The 10,793-nt window shown below is 36.7% G+C and overlaps 1 protein-coding gene across 1 annotated transcript in view; it reads left to right on the forward strand.

Moving 5' to 3' along the window:
- The window catches only part of SLC36A4 (solute carrier family 36 (proton/amino acid symporter), member 4), a 56,879-nt gene that overhangs the window by 45,426 nt on the left and 660 nt on the right, over positions 1-10,793 (forward strand). The window lies entirely within an intron of this gene.

The raw sequence follows: 10,793 nt of genomic DNA on the forward strand, positions 1-10,793 counted from the left end.
AACAACAACAATTAGATCCGCAAATTTTGTGTGTGTTAACTGCTACTTATTTTTTACTGTCCAGTCCATTGAATCTTCTGCTGTTCATAATTTGGAAGGTTTTTTACTTTGATGGTATTGTTGTATTTGACTGAACCAATTATGAATGCACTATCCAGACCCAGTGCAGAGAGATATCTCCTTCTCATGGGAACACTTTCTCTGCTTGCTTTCTGAAGCTGTCAGTCTTTTTGAGAGGAGATTGCTCACCTTCCTCCCACAGAAACTGGTCAGTTTAAACTGCTCACCTTCCAATCTTTGGGCTAACAGCTCAACATGTAACGCACTGCGTTACCAATGTCCCTTACTTGTTGATTTTGTAGAATGAGAACACAGGCATAGCTTTGAATTATTTTAAGTTTGGTTTTCGTGTGCCACAGTTAAACATGCTGCACCATTTAGTTATGTTTATATTGGACTGTAAGTGTGAAATAGGATTATGAAGAAATTGGAACTTCTGCATAATTAGTAAAATGTGACTAGCACAATGACTGATAATCTTGCTGGATGGAGAGGTGTCACAAGCCTCCATTTTCACAGTCTCTGTGAAGCACAGGAAACACAGTAAAAAAGTGTGACTGTACACTAAAGTCTGTCATTTCCCGCCACTGCAGATGAAAAGAAGTGCCTTAGAGTCTGTGGCAGAGTCACTAAGATTTGAAGAGCACCATTAATTTAGTACATAAAGTTAATGGTGCTGGGTTGTTTTCCAATTTCATTGCTGATGCAGTGCTAGTGGGTGTTTTTTGCTCTGATCTTTATGCTTTCACCCGTCAGATACACCATGACTTAAAGTAGGATTTTATTTTATTTTTTATTTGTGAGAACTTTATGCTTTAAGGGTAAATCTGTTTTCTCTTTAGAAATAATTTTGAGTATTAATGTTGTTTACTGTCGAGTGGGAACCACCTCGTAGCTGATCTTCCAGCAGGCTTTCAGAGGTAGTGGGTAGCATGAGAGAAGATTGCTCATCCTTCTCCTGCACAGCATCTGATGGATTCAAACAACTGGCTTTTGGGATTATAGCACACCTTCTTACCACTAGGCCACTAGAGCTCCCTTTTGGGAAATACTAGATGAGCTTCAAAAGAAAAAAAAAACCCAACTAATACTTAATAGGTAGTTTCATAATTGACTAGCTGTGATGGCATAGGGCAATCCATTTTCAGTTATCTTGTGATGAGTATATTTGTAGTGAATAGGCTCTCTTTTAACTTTTTTTTGTAGCATTTGAGTGTTTTTGTGTTGGATTGGCTTCAAGTACATATGCTACTCTTGTATACACTTTACCTCAAACCAAATTCAAGCCAATCCCACTTCTGTGGAGCCAGTTCCACCACAGAGCGACTGGAATCCCCGTACTAGTAACATTATTCAAATACAGCATTTTGAGCTTTTACACACACACACACACACACACACACACACACACACACGATAGTTTTTATAATTGAAATTATATTTAGTGATTTAAAATTATTTTATAAAAATGCAACCTATAATAAGTTCTATAGGGTAATTTTACATGCTTTTCAGTAACATTTCATTTCATTTAGTAATAACAGCTTTTACTTTTGGTAGAACTAGTAAGATAAGGATATATTCCAAATAGACTCTCCTGGGCAAAACCCTAGTCTACATGACTTCCCTTTTATACTGCTACCTACAACAAGTAGATAAAGAGTATCTCAGGGCATTTTTAAAGGTCCTTGGCTTAGAGAGCTCTTGGTGGCTTAGTGGCAAGGAATTGTACTGCCAACCCAGAGGTACATGTTTTAAATCCACCAGCTGCTTCACAGGAAAAAGATGGCAGTCACTACCATGTTATGTACTGCCTCTGAAAACGTGCTGGAGGGTCAGCTTTGGGCCAGTTCCTACTAGATGGTATTCAACAGCACCACGTGTGCTTAGGAAACTCTCATGGCTTAGCGGTAAGGAGTTGTGTTGCCACCCCAAAGGCTCTGCAAGAGAAAGATGGGATGTGGTCTGCTGTGTGATTTACAGCCTCTGAAAAGCCACTGGAGGCTCAGCTGTGTATCTGTTCCAACTCAACAGTACGTAACAACAAATTTGTGCATAAGGGTTATGCTTTATTAGAAGGCTTTAAAGAGAAGAAACAAACATCTTTTAATAGACAAAAATAAACATTATAAACTTTCTAGAATTTAAACTTTATCAAATTTAGTTTATTTATAAAGGATTAGCTTCCTTCAGTCCTCTAGGAAGATAGGCTTTTGATTTCAAAGTAATATTTAGGGTTATAGCTTTTGAGTTACAGTTGAATGCCTTCAGGTTGGAACCAGTGCATAGCTGACCTTGCAGCTGATTTTCAGAGGCAGTGTGTTGCACAAGAGGAGATAGCCCATCCTTCTCCCATGGACAGCAGCTGGTAGATTTGAACTGCATGTCTTTGGAGTTGCAGTGCAGCTTCTTACTACCAGAAAAATACGTTGTTGTTTACCATTTTGTCAGAACTGACCCGTAGCTGACCCTCCAGTGGGTTTTCAGAGACATTTAATTTCATGGAAGGAGACTTCCCATCCTTCTTTCACTTAGCAGCTGGTGGTCTTAAAGCCCACTTTTGGGGTTGCAGCACAATTTTTTTTGCCAGTAGGCCACCAGAGCTCCTACCGGAAAAATAAAATTTGCCAAAAATGGACTCACAAGAATGTAGAAAACAAACTATTTTTCCCTTGCTGAATAACATAATTTAAAAAGAGAGCCATTGAAAACAAAAAGAGAAGAACCATGTTAATTAATAGAATTATTACTTCCAAAAACTAACAAAAAAAGAAACAAAACCAGGAACCAGTCTCAATAAATAGTGGTATAAAAATTCTAAATATAATATTAGCAGGAGAGTCCAGCCACATAGTGAAAGAATACTACGTTGTTTATAAGAGGTTTTTTCCGGAATAGCAGCAAAAATTCACTATTAAATAATATGTTCAAATAACTTGTTACATAAATAGATACAAAGAGAAAAGTCACAGGATATTATTTAGAAATGCTGCAAAGACATTTGACAAAAGTTTAAAATCAATTCTTGATTATCATTTTAAAAAGTAATAGAATACCAATGCATGGATGATTTCTTAATACATTGTAGTTTTAGATATGCATACGCATTTCAGCCCCAAATCTCATACTATTGTAGTGGGAAGCAGGAGATGTGCTCCCAGGAAGTGAGCAGGGCAGGCGCACCTGCTCTGTTGCACCACCCTGTGATCAGCTGTGCACTGGACCTTTGTGATCCCTTAGGTTTCCACGAATGGATTTTCAGAAGTCAAACTCAAGGTCTGTCTTCCTAGACTTCTCTAAATTGCCACTAACTCTTGCTTGTATATGGCTTGTGCATTATTGAATGAGCCACAATAGGAGAGCAGGGCAAACTCTCGAAACTTTTTTGCTCAGCATTTCACAGCAAACAAGTAGACAAGGCAGAGCCAAGGAAATAATCACTTGCTGATTTTGTTTGTTTTTTTAATTGTGTAGTTCAGAGCAAATTGTTGAATACAGTAGTTGGTAACTGTAGACTTACATTAATTATTTTAATATCTTGAAAATAGTTATTTCTAGAAGTTCCAAGTATTTATATGTGTCTCTTTTCCCCAGGTGCTGTAGCAGTTCTGATTCCTCGTTTGGACATCGTCATTTCCTTCGTGGGGGCTGTGAGCAGCAGCACACTGGCACTGATCCTACCACCTTTGGTTGAAATTCTCACATTTTCAAAGGAGCACTACAATATATGGATGATCCTAAAGAATATTTCTATAACATTCATTGGGATTATTGGTTTCCTGTTAGGTACATACATAACTGTTGAAGAAATTATCTATCCTGCTCCCACAGTCATGGCTGACAAAGCACAGTGTCTCTCTTTAAGTTCGAATACAACATGTTTGCCATCTAGTTTAAAATAGCGGAACTATTAAGTCTTCTGCCTTTGTCTTAATTCTGGAATTGCTTATAATAAGTACCAAAATACATTGTCATATACTTAAAGCAAACTTCTGCTTTCCTTTGGTACAGTCTTCATATTTTGACTGTAAATTGTAATTCGTTACCAGTGGTGGTAACATATGACAGATGTTTAGTTTTAAGTATTAGTAATAATTTTAAAAGCTTGTAAGTTTGAAAAATGAAGATTCAGAAACATAAAATGTAAAAAAACAAGGTAATATAAACACTTCTGTTAACTATTTTTCTCAGCCAAACTTAATGTTAATCAAGATTTTGCTTTTGCATCCCAGTACCCTTCTTCTGCCATCCAGTTGAGGAGGGAACAAGGTAACAACTAGAGTATGAGATTACATAGGTGACAAAAATCCTTCTCTAAAACATCTCAGTGAATATCACAGTAAATGTTATGTGCAATTTTAAAGTATCCGAGTTATGCTTTTATTAGCCAAATACTTAGGATTAGTGGCTGGAAGTGTAGAAAATTCCCACTTAACAGAATGTAAATGTTAGAAAATTCCAAAGCCCAGGATTTTTTAATACAATTAATCTTCATAATTATAATTAAGATGTACTATGCAAGATTCTCTGAGTTAGTGTTTTGGTCAGCTTTGACAAGGACTGTATAATTTATCCAAGATTAGCTCCCTTGTTTTTTCACTTTAAGAGATTGAAGCCCAGGATGGTAAGCAACTCAGACCCACACAACTTTGTTCAGGATCCAGATGTTTGAATCTTCTGATTTCCATTCTAGAATTTGGGGGAGTTCCCCCACATTATAGCTCATAAAGCAAGTAAATCTTGTTCATTTTGTCTTGCTGCCGAGTCTACTAAATTATGTTTTAATACTTTGAAAGTAGAATCTCTCAGAGGCCTGCACTTTGAACCATTAAAACCTCACAGAGTGAGAAAGGAGCAATGTCCTGTTAAATGAGTAGAGACCATTTGGTGAGGGAACTGTAGGGCAATAGAATGTGTACAGCTGTGCTGTGCAAGTGGTTTTTAAGTCTGAAATCTATTTCCAGCCCTGTGACTTTTCCTATCATAGCTCTTTATTGAGCTGATAAATCAAAGAATCATAAAGGGACTCATAGTTGTTAAAATTGAGACAATAATAATTGTCTCCTGAATATTAAGATAATCTAGTCTTTCCCTCAGAAAAGTATCTTTTGTGACTTCATTTTCTTCATACCTAGTTACTAATAAATACAAAGGAACCTCAGTTAACATGGAAAATGAAAGTTGTTCAGTCCAAAATACTAAGAATAAGATTTTCTCTGGGTTTAAAAATTCTTAATTTAAAAAAATTTGAACTCTTTAGTCAGGGTGGTGATAATCTAAATTGTAATACTGTGCTGGAAGATTAGTGTATATATATTTCTGTATTTTTATATATTTTATAAATGGTAATTTAGCTCAAGTATTTCTTTGCTTATGTCATTAACTGGTCATAGAGTATAATCATAAAAATAAATAAGCTTTATTTTCGTACATTTTTAAAATATTTGCACTGAGTATCAAAGGATAATTTGTGGTACTTTTATGTTCTATCGACCCTTTCGTCAGTCACATTAAAAGTTGGGGGAAATATAGAAAATATAAATAAATTGAAGCTAATTTTATCTAAATAAATTATCTAAAATAAATTAGGCTATTTTGGAAAACTTGTATAGTATTATAAATTACTTCAAAACCACTATTTAATAGTAGTAGTAGGGTTTTTGTTATCTGTCCGCAGGTAATATTTCTAGTTCATATGTGCTATTTTATGTTTCTACTTATTTTCATTATGGAATTCTTCAAATGTAATGAAATTTTGAAAATTGATGATAGGAGTAGGTTATTTTTAATACATTATGAATATATGTTAAGCACATTCCCAGGTATGTTTCCTTCCACAGTGACTGCTGAATCACCATCCAGTACTTTTAAGTACAAAATAAAGTGAAATGCAGGAAGGAAGGGGAACTAAAAGAAAGAAAATCATTTTCTTAGCAGGAAACACTGTTTAAATATAAAGTATACATGCACTATTATATAAAGGTGCTTGTAATACATTTAATTGCAACAATTAGTAAGATTTTTCCTCTGAAAATACAATTTTAATAAGCCATAAAACTGTGTAAAAAAAACCAACTTTTGGAGACAGTATCTTCATTAAACCAGCTGTGGCTTTTAATTTTGAGCTTGAGGGGGAAAATGATGGTAGCTGCTGAATTGGCAAATGATGATCTTTGTCACATGGTGGCTGAAGTAGCTTTGGCCTTTCATCTGTTACCACACTGAAGAACACTTGAGACAGTTAATCTGCTTCCTGAGAGCCTTTTCTACCAAGGGAGAAGAAAGCAAACACTGGTTCTTAAACATTTTTTACCAGAGACGTGTCTTTTCTTCAAATTGCTGAATTTCTTCATGATTAGGGAGTTCTAGTGACCTAGTTGTAAGGACTTCTGCTGCCAACCCAAAGTCAGGCAGTTCGAATCTCCCAGCTGCTTCATGGGAGAAAGAAACGCATCTTCTTCTCTTTAGTTTACAGCATCATGAAAACCCACAAGTTCATCTGTGAGTTGACTCTGACTCGACAGCACATGACAACAAAAAGATGAGAGGACACTCTGGTGACCAGTGGTTAAGTAGTTGTGCCAGTCCAAAGGTAGGCAGTTCAGATCTACCAGTAAGCTTCGTGAAAGATGAGCATTCTCCTCCTGTGTGGCTACAGCCTCTGAAAACCCTTTGGAGGGTCAGCCATGAGGGGTTCCTTCTCAGTGTCTTTGAATTTGAGATTTTTAAAAGAGAACTAGTTGTTTGGGGTTTTTTACCCCTTTCTAGCTAATGACCAATTAAATTAAGTTCTGGTGGCATAGCCAGTAATATCTTGAGCTGCTGATAGACAGCTGACATCTCCAACAGTTCATGTCCACCAGCTTCTCCCCAGAAAAAAGATGAGTAGGCTGCTCCTGGTGAGATTTACAGCCTTGGAAACCTGATAGTGTGGGGATGGTTGTTCTAAGTGTAAACTGACTGAATGCAGTCAGTACTAGGAGTAAAGACCAGTCTGGATTGTGCTACCAGATAAAAGCAAGTCCTATACTAACATTCACATTGTGTTTCGATTCTCTCATTGGATTCTTTATCAGAACTGTTCATGCCTCACAGATGATGCATTTAAATTTCTACAAGTATTTTATGATAATGTTCATATGGTTAATTCCTAACAGGTCTGGTCTTCAGTATTTTCATAATGATGATGTTGTTAGGTGCTCTTTTGTAGAGTGTTACTCCTAGTGACCCTTTAAAGGAGAGCCCTGAACCCTAGCCTATCCTTTGCCATCCTAATCATCTCTGCCACACTCAAGCCTATTGCAGCAGTCAGATTGTTGGTCCATCTCATTGGGGGTCTTCCTCCTTAACTGCAAAACACTATGAAAATAGAAATGTTTATTAAAGTTCTAGATTAGGGCCATTTCTAGCTATGAAAAAGCACAGATCTTACTGTATGTAGCTTGATAAGTGATTATGACAGGATACCCTAATTAGGTTTTAACTTCAGGTCTCCTTTCTACATATGAAGGGGAGAAAACACAGCATGGAGCTGATGGAAGTAAGAAGTAAAATTATGTCAGATTGTAACAGTGTTTCAAATATGTGTTGAGGAATAAAATAATGGGATAAAATCAAATATAGACCCTTGCTAATTAGGAGTTTTTAAGTAATTAGTTTTTATCTTTCTGGCTCTAAGGCTTCAAGTCAACTGTGACTCAGGACAAAGTTTTGGACAGATCAAAACCTTTTCCTATCCTGTACCATCCTGATGATCAAGATCATTGTTGTCACTGTGTCCATCTCAAGTGAAGGTCATCTTCTTTTTGACATAGAGAAAATATTTAATGGTGAAGGTCACCTTCTCTTTTACTGAGAGAGAAAAATCTTTCATTGAAGGTCATCTTTTCTTTTACAGTGAGAGAGAGAAAAAAAATGTCTTTCTGGTATTCTTGTCATCAGGTAAGATCCATCTGACTTCAGTAGTGATAGCCCTCATTCCATGGCCTCTTCTGAATCCAGCCTGAATTTTTGACAGTCCTCTGTTGTACTGTTTCTGTCATTATTTAATAATCTGCAAGATTTCACTTGCATGTGATATTAATATTGTTCAATAATTTCCACATTCTTTTGGATCATGCTTTTTTTGGACCAGAACAAATAAGATCTCTCAGTTATAGCTGTCTTCCAAATTTCTTGACATCGGCTAGTGAGCATCTCCAGAGCTCTGTTTGTGGAAACTCTTGGTGTTGCATCAGTTTAATTTTTTTTTTTTGCCAGTGCCTACAATGCAGCTTGAACTTCTTCCTTAGTTACCATTGGGTTTTGATCAGATGCTACTTCATATAATGGTTCTTTGTGAATCTCAGAAATTTTTGGTGAGTCTCTTTACATGTAACTGTTTACCTTCTGTCTACCACCATTTAATATTTTGCCTAGAAGACTCATCAACAACTTAGGTTATGCAGATGACACAACTTTGCTTGCTGAAACTGAGGAAGACCTGAGCATCTTCTGCAGAAAGTCAAGGACTGCATTATTCAATATGGATTGAAGCTCAACATGAAGAAGACAAAGATTCTCACCACTGGGCCAATTGGCAGCTTCATGGTAGATGGAGAAGAGATTGAAATTGTCAACAGTTTCAACTTGCTTGGGTCTACAATCAACACTCTTAGAAACAGCAGCCAGGAAATCAAAAGACAAACTGAGTTAGGAAAGTTTACTGTCAGGGACCTCTCTCAAGTGCTGAAAAGCAGAGATGTCCGTCTAGAGGCTAAGGTTCACTTGATCTAAACCATGGTTTTTATAATTATTTATTATGCATCAGAGAGCTGGACAATGACTAAGGATGACAGAAGAATTGATGCCATTGACTGTGGTGCTGGAGAAGAGTGTTGAATATACCATGGACTGCCAAGAGAACAAACAGGTCTGTTTTGGAGAGGGTGAAACCAACTTTCTCTCTGGAATCTAGGATTTTGGAGTTTCGTTTTACATCCTTTGAGCATGTTGCCAGGAGGGACAAGACTTTGAGGAAGGACATGCTTGGGAAAGAGGAGGGGCAGTTCAGGAAAGGAAGACCCTGAATGAGATGGATTGACACAGTAACTGGGATAATAGGGACAGATGTGTCAGAGACAGTGCAACTGGCTCAGAATAGGGTAGGGTTCAGAGCTGTTGTACATAGGGTTGCTATGAATCACAGGCAACTCGATGGCACATAACTCGATGAACAGGCAACTCGATGGCAGCATAGAATCCTGTAGTATTTGAAGTCAAGACTTTTTTTTTCTTTCAGCTTGAGAAATACTGAGGATGTTCTTCATTTTTGGTTTTCTTACTCCAGGTCTATGCACACTTCATGATAAAACTTTGTGCTCTTGAACTACTCTGAAACCTTTTCACCTCTCCTACTTCAGCATTTCTTCCCTTAACTGTGGCTTCCTCACATTGAAGAACAAGTGTTAGATATTACTACAACCATGATTGATATATATCAACCAACTATTAATGTTAAAGATGAAGAAACTGAGGATTTCCACTAACTTTTGCAGTCTGAAATTGATTATCCTCTGACATCCATGTTAGCCCTTTCTTTCTTTTCCACCCTTTCAGTGACATTTGCTTTCCTTATTGATAATGCTCTTGATGCCATTCATGTTCTTTCCTTGACTTGTTCAACTTTGCTTCACACACCCAGATAACCTTTCTTCCTCACACAGGTTGGTGGTTCATTGACTGCTTCCTATCATTTATCTCAGCTCAAGATCAAGCCTGAATAACAAGCCAATCTTTTCCAACATTGAGTCCTATATCATCCTTTAGGTGAAGTCCATGTGTATAGTCACTATTTTATGTTTTTTTTTTAAAGAATAAGGATTTTTTTTCTTGAATAAATAATTCATTGTATATAAAAATACCAATTTTTCAGTGTTCTTAGTGAATTAACTTCAGTCTTTGGTCATTAATTTCAGTACATCAAATCTTTCTTGAGATAGTCTTTTAATTCAGCTGAGAGAAAGGCTGTAAGTTATATTTTGGCCTTCATGGATTTGTTTTCATTTTCTCCTATTTCAGCTTCAATATGAGTAATTGATGGTCTCTTCCGTAGTCTGCCCCAGGCCTTGTTTAAACACTATATACTGAACTTTCCAACTGTCCTTTTAAACAGATGTCATGCAAGGCCCATGTTTAATCACCACTTATGTTTTTTAGAAGATATATTTGCAGTGAGTAGATCATAGTGCAAAATTCTGCCTTTCAATTTCTGACCTTATTTCTGTCACCAAGGCCATATTTTCCAACTACCAATGCTGCTTTTTTGTTTACGATTTTGGAATTCGAGTCACCAGTTATTGTCAGTGTATCTTGAGCATATGCTGGATTAATTTCAGACTGCAAAAGTTTGTGGCAATCCTCAGTTTCTTCATCTTTAATAGCTGGTGCATATATTTGAATCATGGTTGTAGTAATAGCTCTGTCTCGTATGTGTATAGTTAGGAAAATATCTATAGGATAATAACACTAACAGCATTGTATTTCAAAATAGATCTTTTTTTTATGGAAAAGTAAAAGAAAAGATTCTTTCATTGTTTTACAAACCCTCCCCCAGGTCCCCTCCACCGTGTAGCCCTCGCTCTAGACTCCTGTGATTACAGAAATACCTAGTCACATATCTCTTTTACACAGTTTTCTCCCTCCTCTGTTTCAGTACAGTATACATTATTGAACACATCTTACTCAGTCTCTCC

Source organism: Elephantulus edwardii, unplaced genomic scaffold (assembly GCF_000299155.1).
Source record: "Elephantulus edwardii isolate Elephantulus edwardi_28Jun2011 unplaced genomic scaffold, EleEdw1.0 scaffold00203, whole genome shotgun sequence".
In the NCBI taxonomy this organism is placed as follows: domain Eukaryota; kingdom Metazoa; phylum Chordata; class Mammalia; order Macroscelidea; family Macroscelididae; genus Elephantulus; species Elephantulus edwardii.